Source organism: Phascolarctos cinereus, unplaced genomic scaffold (genome assembly GCF_003287225.1).
Source record: "Phascolarctos cinereus isolate Bilbo 61053 unplaced genomic scaffold, phaCin_HiC Scaffold_4;HRSCAF=312, whole genome shotgun sequence".
In the NCBI taxonomy this organism is placed as follows: Eukaryota; Metazoa; Chordata; class Mammalia; order Diprotodontia; family Phascolarctidae; genus Phascolarctos; species Phascolarctos cinereus.
The window spans coordinates 446,828,766-446,839,885 of NW_027555847.1; the positions used below are offsets into that span (position 1 = coordinate 446,828,766).

General features: G+C 35.0%; 1 long non-coding RNA gene across 1 annotated transcript; it reads left to right on the top strand.

Annotated features, from left to right (window-relative positions):
* The first annotated feature begins 736 nt into the window (after window positions 1-736).
* On the top strand, window positions 737-10,268 carry LOC144456694 (uncharacterized). The gene is made up of 3 exons (XR_013485711.1): window positions 737-806; window positions 4,932-5,067; window positions 9,382-10,268. It is a non-coding gene; the product is annotated as an uncharacterized LOC144456694 (long non-coding RNA).
* The last annotated feature ends 852 nt before the right edge of the window (window positions 10,269-11,120 follow it).

An 11,120-nucleotide genomic window follows, 5' to 3' on the forward strand; every position in this document is an offset into this window, starting at 1 on the left:
TACAATTTCTCTGTTTTGGCAAACAAGAAGGGTCATTGCCAAATTTCTCCTGATGTCATGTATTATTATAAGCTCAGAATAGGCAAGAACCATGTCTTACCTAAATTTTATTTCTCCTCCAGAGCCTAGAGCAGTGCTTCTAAATAATCACCATCAAAACAGTACTCCTGAAAGAAAAATATCTGCTGTGGCCTCAGCCTAGGGCAGCCTTTCTCTCCATCTTCCCCTACTCTACCCAGTGCACCAGGATTAGTCATTTCTTAAGCAGCATAGGAAACTCAAAGTCCCCAGGATGTGCTTCCTGCTCCCTCATAAACCTATCCCAGTGCAACCTGACTGTTTTCAAGTGTGAAGCATGTATCCAATTTATCTTTGCATATCCTCCAGGGCATAATAAAAAACACTAATAATAACAGTGATAATAATAATAATTTATACAATTATATCTCATTCCAATGCTTTGCACATTGCTGGCACTTACTCAATGTTTGCTGGAATTAGATGGCATGTAAATAAGACCTTGTCTGAAACTTGGAGATGGGAACAGTGAGAAACAGGCTAGATCCTTAGGCTTTAAGAAAGTTAAATGCTGTTGACCACTGGAGTAGGTCTACTTTAATGTTACCCCATAATGATGGGGAGGTATCATGGGATAGTATGAGATCTGGCATTGGGAGCCATCCATCCAGTGTAGAGATGTAGACAGGTTCTAAACTGTCACTCTCATCAATAAAGAAGAGAATGGGATTCAGTATGACTTCTGAGAGAGCTGTCCATGCTGTTTAAGTGATATATGAACTTTCCAGGTAACTCTTTGCTTTCTATCAACAGTTTTGTTTGGCTTGGACTCCAGAAATATTATTCCTTTCCCAGATAAGCTGATCATATGAAATCTCATAATCATGCAGATTGACTCAACTTTTGATACTCAGCATTTTCTAATACCGTCAGTTGCCTGTCACCTCTGATTGGAAGGCTCAACGAAAAAATAATAAACTCCTAATGCCTTCCTGTATAGAGAGGCCAAAACTTTTTAGTTTCCATTAGTTTCCATCAGCTACTCTTGATTTCTACTCCAAGTATTTTCTGGTTTCCCCATTTTTCATCTTCCTTTTATTTATTGTCTTCCTCCATTATATTTTAAGATACTTGAATGCAGGTATTGTCTTTCTGTTTTTGTTTGTTTCCCCAGAGCTTAGCACTGGACCTGGAACATAGTCTATATTTAAAAAATGTTAATTGAGTTGAGTTGAACTTTTTAGCCTAGTGTAGCTTCCAGTACAAATAGAAAGGCTGAGTTAGAAATAATCTAGTTTATTAGAAGATTGAGCAGAATGAAGAAAATGAGTAGATTCCTATAGTCTATATCCCTTGTGGACCATGGATAATTATTTTACACCAGAATGTGCAAATTGGATAAACTGAGTTCATTTTCAAGGCCTGAATAAAAGTTGGAAGATGAATTCAGTAGAAACTTTATTTATATCAAGGATAGGCAGCCAAACCAGAGTAATACACACCTGGGTTCAAATACAAAATATGACACTCATCATAGGCAAGACATTTAAAGACTTTAAGTCTTCAGGAAGACATGGTCTGATTGTAGCCTCTGATACATGCTACCTGTAGGATCCTAGACAAGCCATTTGATCTCTTGGTGGCCCAGGAAGTTCTGTAAGACTTTTGGCTGAAGTAAAATCTGCTTTGGTTGAGGGAATTTCCACAGAAAGGAGCTCCCTATGTCAATAAAAAGACCAGATCCATTAAAAATAACTACTTAACAGTGTCATTGTGTGGTACAGATTAGATAAAAATGAAGGTTCTATATAAATATCAGCTATTATTATTTGGAAGGGAGTGTTTTGCAGTAAGACTGGATGATTTTCTGATTGGCAAATATTAATAAGTAAGAAATAAAACCAGTTATTCTTTTTTTGTCCTTTGCAAGGTAATGAGGTTAAGTTACTTGCCCAGGGTCACACAGCTAGTAAAGATCAAGTGTCTCAGGTCCCATTTGAACTCAGTTCCTCCTGACTCCAGGGCTGGTGGTTTATTCACTGTGCCACCTAGCTGCCCCCTAAAACCAGCTATTCTTTAGCAAATAATATAGTGCTTTAAGGTTATACAAGATAAACAATATGAAACCTTCCATATAATTTACTTCAAATGTATCAGTTTGTGCTTCAAAATTCCCATCCTCTACTAAAGTTTAGACATGCACTTCAGCAAAATATACAAGCAAGTCTGGGAATCAATGTACCTGAGAGAGTGGTGTTTACAAAAAGGTAAGAAGTAAGAAAAGAGAAAAATGTGGGGAATCAGAAGCATGGTTTTTAATGGGGCCATAATGTCCTTTTTTTTTCTTCCTTGGGTCCTTTCCAAGAGAAAGGATGGAGGCCCATATAAGGCACCTATTATTGACTTCTCTATTTTTGGAAAGAGGGGAGGTGCTAGTGTAACATCATCTTCAATAGCCTTTGCCATAGAGACCATAGACTATGTTACTGTCTCTTTAAGAGGTTTTGGAATGTTGAATGACAACAGTTTAACTGCCATTCTATGAAGAGTCTGTGAGAAAATTGGTAGTTTACCTGTCATTCTAGAGAAAGTTAATAGTGATAAATTTTGAGAGCAACTATAAGAAAATAGAGAAAGAGGATAATCAAAACATCTTTCTTGAGAGAACTCTTTTGAAGAAATATTATAAAGAAAACTCTTTGAGGAGTCTGTGAGAATTTTCACTCTTGTTCTAGAGAGTTACCTGTCATGCCTTGGGAGAGACTGCAAGAAGCCCAAGGGAATCAGTATATTCCCGAAGCAAACTAAGTTTAACCTTCATATTGTGCATACATAAGAGATTCTTGAGAGCTTTTGACTATAATCCTGAAATGAACTGTAGAACTATATCCCAGAAGTCAGAAGAAGTCAAAAGGAACAGTGATAGTTAGAGGTGATTCTGACTCACAGCTAAAAAGTTGCAAACAATTATTTGTGAATATAGACTAACACATACTGTCTACCAACTACCCATACTTCTTGGAAATGATGCAGGTTTGGGAGCCAATAATAGTGGGATAAAGAATTGTAAGATGGCTGAAAAAGCATGATTTTACTTGAATAAAAATAATGCAGGTGGAGTAAAAAAAAAAGTTTCAAGAGAAAATTGCCTAAAAAGCTAAAGTTGTAGTTGAGAGTAAATTAAAGAGAGGTATTCAAGAGATAACCCCACTTATGAACACACAGAATAAATGTCCAAATAAGAAGGTTGATGGCAAACACCTGGTGTTCATTGCAATCTGTGGATGGATTAGCAGCATACATCTGTGAATAGCTCTAAAAGAAGGTATTTGGAGCCTCGACTTAGATAATGTGCCAGCTAGCTTGTAAGCAATTTGCTTTTTCTGGAGATCACCAAAATTGTCTTAGCACTTGCCATCACTTAATTGTATGTCCTGGCTTTACTTAATCATACTAAACAGCTTTCTGTTCAATTCTATCTTCCTAGGGGCCAGTGAAAGGAATCTATGTGTGTTGCCGCAAAAGCAAACAAACACAAATTATGTTTGCATTAGAAAAAAAATAGCAAGCTTACTCTCAGGGAAAAGTTCAAAGGAGCTTTCCAGTATAAGTAGAATGCTTCCTAACCCTTCTCTCTAAATTGAATTCTATTTCACAGAAAGAAAAAATATGTCCCATTTCTCCTCTAAGCAATTTTTTTTCCTATTTTTTCTTTCTTTCCAAAAGTTTGAAAGTTTCATTCATGCACTAGTAGCTCAAAATAACCTTGAGAGACTTCAGTTTGGAAATAATTCTGCATATTTTTCAAATGTTTTATTTCAGAGAATATTTTCAGGGGGAAAAATGAGACGTCTGTTGTTTAGAAGTTCATTTTTTTTCTTAGCAATTCCTACTTCTGACAACAAAATTTGTTGTTGCTATAAGCATCCAGTACAATGCTCCACACACAGTGGGTGCTCAGTAAATGTTGTTGACTAAATTGCATTAAGGATTGAAGTATAGTTTTGTGATTATTTTTATTTGGTTACCATGGAAACAAGGCAAAAGCCTATTGTTGGAGCCAACTTCTCCTGATTAGATCTCCAAGATAAATCTAAGATTCAGAAGTATAGGAGAGGGAACATATAGCTAACTAAGCCCACTCTGTGTCCCACTTCTTCTAACTCCCGTACCAATTAGTAATAAACCACCTTGGATCATTTTTTATTTCTTTCATGCATGTGTATCTTGTCTCTTCAACTTGATTTTGAGCTCATGTAGGGGAGAGAGTATATTGCATTCCTTTTGCAGTACCCTCAATGTCTATATTGCAGAGTAGGTATGTAATTTTTAGAGGAATCATGTATTCATAGAACTTTTGAATAGAGAAGTAGCTAGTCCAACTCTCTTTACACAAAAGAGAAAACTCAGTCATGAATAAATGAACTAATAAACCAATAAATGGAGGAATAGATGAATGAAGGAATGAATTGTTGAATGACATGCTGTTGAAAAAAAGAATCCATCATTTTCAAAAAAGTGTAATCTTTAATGAAAGGAAAGATTAAAATGTTGAGATAAAATCTCATTAGTCAACTTGAAATGAAAATGACTCACTTATCATTAAAACATCAATACAAAATAAAAGATATTTAGCAGCCACAAGCATATTTCTTAATAATGCTCTGAGAGAATGTGTGCAGGAGGTAGGTGTGGCATGGAAGTATAAGTTTATGTGAAGAATGATTATGCTTTTAGTTGTCATCCTGAAATATGAGAGAGTGAAGTTTTTGAGAATAAACTAATTTTCTTAAATAAAACAAAATGTGTGGTTGAAGGAAGCTCGTTCTAAAGATCAACACAGCTAAAAGTTATACAATCTTAATCTTTGAAATGTCTTCATTGTAGTAATATCTTACATTTTATAATAACAGTACCATCGCTTGTATTGGATTGCCAAGATAGCATAAGAGACTGAAACCAGAGAACCAAGGCAAGGAAAAGAATTAAAAGGAAAGGCAAACATGAAAGTGAGCTCGACCAAGAATGATGCCAAGTACCAAAAGAGAGGTGAGCAATCTGAACTCAAGGATCACATAGGTAACTGGAGTCACAAGGCCATGAGTCAAAAAGTCAAAAATAGTTGAAATACCAAATCCATCCAACTATTCAGGAAAACAAGTTTTGAGTTTAAGAAGATTGGTGCCAAAACCAAGGGGAATTCATAGCACAAGTCAAGAGAACAATGTAGAAGGCAGATCACAGTTATTCAACCAGAAACTGGGCAAAGCAGAAAGCAGTAAGCAATCAGAAATACTGATTTCTGACAGCAGAAGTATAGGCAAAGCAATAGACCAAGAATCAAGACACAAAAATAAGACAAAAACACATAGACACTGTATGAGATTAGGTTATATTATGTAAAAATGCTTTGTAAACACTACCAGTCCAGTCATTTTCAGTTATGTCTAGCTCCTTCTGACCTCACTTGGGATTTTCTTGACAAAGCAGGGAACATGGAGACCCCCTTAAGTAAATGGCATGAAAATAAATTTGAATTTAAATTAATATTTAGTAATAGAACCAGGCCTAAGTAGCCCATTACCTCAGTGTTTTTATTTTAGTAAGAGAGATGAGACATGAATATAATGAACTATAATATAAAGCAGTATATGAGCAAGTCTACGCAAATAATGACCACAAAATGTAAGTCTTCAAAGATGGAGGAACTCATTTCTACTAAGGATAATTAGGGAAAATTTCATAGAGGAGCCTGTATTTGAGCTGTATGTAGAAGGGAAGGAACAATCACAATAGACAGAGACATGACAAGCACTCCACACAGAGGAAACAATAACATAATAGGAAAATTCAAGTGACTGAAGAGGAATGGATGTTTTATTTTTATGTTTGCAGCGGCACCCCCATACACACACTTAGCACATTACCTTACAATAGGTATTCGCCTAGTAATAGTAGTAGACATTTGTAACAATATTTAATACTTGTGTAATGCTTTTTTTTAATTGGACAACATTATATGTTATCTAGTTGAAGCCATAAAACCCCATGCATCATTATCTGCATTTTAGAGGTGACAAAGTTGAAGTTTATTTAAATGACTTGTCCATGGTCGCATGTCTAGGAAATATAAAAGGCAGGTAGGATTTGAATTCTTGTTTTTCTGGGTCCAAAATTAGCACACTATTTATTATTCCATTCCATAATCTTATGTATTAGCGAAGATGTGAAAGCAGATAGGCACAAGGACTTCCCCAGGGAATGGCAAGTAGGCCAATTCAATCTTTTCTGGAGCACAGTATTCATATATAGTACTAGTAAGAGTCAAGTCTGGAAAAGTAAATAAGAGTCAAGTTTTGGAGGGTCTTCAATGCTTAGCTAAAGAGTTTGATTTCTTTTATCATGAGCATTGGGGATCCAGTGCAGGTTATTGAATAGAGATATGGCATAATACTCAAGATGGTGCTTTTGAGAGATTTCTACTGGAGGCATATGTTAGGAGCTGAAATGGGAAGACAGAAAATAGGGAAATCATATATAATTTTACTTTATCCTCACAACTCCGTGAAGTAGGGAAAACAATAAAATACAGTCATTAAACTTCTTGTTTTCCACTCAGTTACTGCATCTGAAGAAAATGTTCTTTCTTTCTTTCTCATCCTCCAGTTTGTTATCCTATATGTTGTCATAAGTATCCTTCATCCATAAAGCCCTTCTTATCTTCTCTGAGTTCTATAAGGGCATAAGATGTTTTATATTCTATCTGCAAATGAAGTATATTTCCAGGAATAAAGTTGATCTGATTAATATGCTAAGTAAAATCATAAGATGGTGGCTAGGAAGGAATACATGCATTCTTCATTTAATGTATCAGTAGAGGTGACCCTGTCTGTTATGTATGCAGGTATTTTAAGCAAGTCATCCCCCAATGAAAAAGATATATCAGTTTAATTGTGACTGTATTCATCTGAAGTTATAACATTTTTTAAGTTTCCAAATGAGTATATTTTACATGAGTTAATTACAACATGTATTAAAATATATAAAACCCTCAGCTAGTTATTCAACATTTTTAACTCTATCAGTTCATGTACAAAAGTTTTTAGACATTTATATCTGCAGATGACGATTTCTCTATTTTAGTGATTTCTGGATTGTGACAGTTTTATGCAGTTTTAGAGTTCAATATTTTTAATTTTTAGAGTTCAAGTCATTTCATGTGCATAGACCTCATTTTCCTCATCTATGAAATAAGAGGTTTTGGACTACATGCCTCAATGGTACATTCAAGCTCTAAATGTATAAATTTATGATCTTTATCTACATGAGGCAACATGAGTGGGGCAATTCTAAAGCCTGAGAAAATGGGCTATAAGACAAATGAAGAAAGTAAAGAAACCAGAAGCTAAACTTGAGTTGATAACCAGAATTTTGCAGGAAAAAAAACATAGTGCAAGCACTGAGGCAAAAAAATCTTACACACACACACACACACACACACACACACACACACACACACATACATATACGTGTATATGTTTGTGTATGTATGTACATATATAAAATACTTACATACATATATAGATATAACAGGAAAGGACTTGATATCATCTAAGATTTCTTCCAATTCTGAATATCTTATGATTGTAGGGTAGGAAGGAAAAACCTGAACAAAGACAAGGGAACTTAAGAATGTGATGCATGCTGGGAGACGAGAGATGGGGAAATCTGGATGGAATTAGGAGAAATATAACAGGAAAGAGGGTTATGAATGGTCAGCTGACCTAAAACAGTGTTTTTTAAACCTATGTTCCACGAACTTTTTTGTATTTTAATAACTATTTCATACATTTGGTTTCCTTTGAAATCCTGCGTATTTTATTTTATAAATTTAAAAAAATATTCTAAGAAAGGGTCCATGACACCAAAAGGTAAAAATTCCTTAAGAAAGCAATGTTTTCAGTCACCAGTGGAATCCTTTTTATTGTATTTTTGGTGTATTTCTTGGCACCTCCTGGCACTGATATACCTCTGTTATTACGGGACTGAAAAAGTGCTAGTAGTCACCTCATATGTTAACAGAACTTTAAATTTATTATTTTAATCCCCACTAAAACCCAAAGAAGTGTATAATTTGAACTTATCAAAGAATTTTAGGTAGGAATTTGACTGGAGCTAAAAGCTTTTCTTTCAAAATAAAAAAGATAGCTGACAATGCTGACAATGGTGTCACTGACATAGTGAATGCCACCAAAACACACAGAACTTCCTATCAAAAGTAAGGCAGATACCAGTCTCACAAATGGACACAGTGAAAGGAGGGAAAGGACTCTATATTAAGGACAAAAGGTGCTATGACTAGAAGGAAAGTGACTATGGTGGTCAAATAAAGTCAATTTTCTGAAAAAAGAAAAAAAAGGAGGAGCAAAACCACAAAGGTTTACTGAGGCTTGAGTGTTTAGAGCACAACTGTATTGGTAACTAATGACTGGCCATTAAGAAATGTAAGCATTTTGAAGTGGGAGGCAAAGAAAGTAACAAGTAATCCAGTTCATAGCTTCATCTTTTTGTTTAATTTCATAATAAAATAATTAGAATGTACAAGTTATAATATTGATATTATTTTATGTCATATTTGATGTTTTTGGAAGGAAAGGGCTTGGTAAACCAAGCTATACTAATGTACCACATAGGGAAAGATGATTGATTCTTGAAGATAAGGCCAAGTCTGCAACTTTGGTCACATACTGATTCAGATCTGAATGTCGTTATACATGTGTATCCTAACGAATCTTACATGAAAACTTTCAGCATTGAGAAAATCTAACTGGAATTTCAGGGGTAGTGGGGAAAGAGCTTTGACTACTAGAATTATTGTTAAAATTAAATACTGACCACCTATGTACCAAGTGAACTGAAGTTGGGTAACATGGATTCAAAATAATAAATGCAGGGGCAGCTTGTAGTCTAGTCCTCACATATAGCATTTGGTCATACTAGAGTTCTGCAAGTCTGTAGTGAATTCATCACCTTTAGCAGTTGTACTATTTCAAAATATCATCTTCATGAAGTGGCTACCCACACACACAAGCATTTAGGTGAAGAAATGCTCTGTAGAAAATTATTTAATAGTGACTGCAAAGCCTGGTAGTAGATCCTTAATGGGATGGTCTGTTAATTAAAAACAAAATTGTTGACCATATTAATAGTGCGATAAGTGACAGCAATAATGACAGCTGTTAAAAAAAGATGATTTAATAATAAAGTATACTTGTATGGAAGTCATACAACTATATATCTATGTAGTCACTATATACACAATATATACATATATAATGATTATAACATCTCTTTTTTTTGCAGTTTCATGGTGTTTTGTGGGAGACATCTCAAAAAATTCAGTCAGATCACCTCTTATCCAAGTACAGGCATTTATTGAGGATTGATGCCCCTCAGAAGCGGGCTAACTTACAAGAACTGCAACTTAGTAAAACAACATAGGCAAATGTATAGTGTAATGATGCTGATTATACAACAGAAGTTATGATTACTAAAAAGGCAGGAGAAGTTTGTTAACGGGTTAGGTAATAGGGGATGGGTCCCTTCTATGGTTCAGTGGTCAAACATTCTTGTCATGCTGCTGATTGGCTAGCTATTGTGGCCCTGTCTGGTCAAAATGGATAGTCAGGTATTGTGGTCCCTGTCTTGGGCTAAACGGATGATGTGGTTGTGGTTCAGTACAAGGACACATATGTTCACATATATGAATTGGATCTGGGGGCAGTGGTTAGCTAGGGGCAGTGGCTATATTGAGTCTGGGGGCCTGTGGTGTGGTTAAAACCAGATTGTGTGGTTAAATCAGGACATGCCTTCTTTTCAGTGGGCCCTATAAGAAAGTTAGAATGTTGAATCTGGGAGCAGTTTATTGGGATTCCATCGTTTTTATATAGGATTTATTTGTGTTGGCATACTTTTATTATGCTGTAAACTACACAAAAGGAGGATAATACCTGTCTAGCTCTTCACCTGAGGTCCTTAATAAACTTGAATTAATAAATTAATAAAACTGAATTGAAGAACTCAAAACGACCAAACAAAATACTAAAAAGCATGCATAAATATACATTGGTCCTTAAAAATGCATGGTCAAACTTTCTGAGACATTTTATAGAATGTCAGAGTTAGAACTGGAAAGGAGATTAGTGGTCATTTAGGCCTGCCTTATCATTTTATAGGTGAAGAAACTGAGGACCAGGAAAATTAAGTGATTTACCCAAGGTGGCAGAATCAAGATTTGAGTTCAGTTGCAGTAACTTCATATTCAATTCTTTCCATTGTCTTCCAAATAAATGTATAAAATAGATATAGATGATATATATTTTTCAAGCTTATTATTTATGTGAAAATATAAGTAAACAGAGAGAGGGGAATTGAGAATGATATATCCTGGGGACTGGGAGGATGGTGGTACCCTTGACAGTAACAGGGAAGTTTAGAAAGGGAAAGAGTGTGGGGGAGGGGGAGTAAGGAGTATAGATTTGTATATATTGAATTTAAGATATCTATAGATTTCAACTACATAATAACTACTACAGTAGTTGTCTACTACATATCTATTACATGAGATTTAGCAGTTTTACTATGTGAATTTATTATCATCATAAATAACCAGTCTTCACTATTCCCAGTGTTACCAATGTGGTAAAAAATTCTGTAAACATTATGCCTGTCCTAAGCAGTATATTGACTGTTAACTTTTACTTTCCTATGACAAAAATAAGAAGTTTTTCCCCAGAGTTTTTTCCTATATCTGCAACCCTTAGGCATCATGAGCAGTGATGACCCAGGAAGTGGGTTCTCTACACCCCCATTTTTTGCATTTACAGGTGCATCTACACAAGATGCGTGATTCTAATTAGGTCCTAGATTTACCTGATCCCAAAGTATAAATGGTTGCTTTGGGTATATTAATACCAAGAGTGTAATCCAAATATTTAGATATGTCCCCAAGCCAAGATAACAAATTAGAAAAAGCAAAGACTTATTTAATCATATAATTTTCTATCTATATAAAACTATGAGTTATTTGTTTCTTGGCTTCA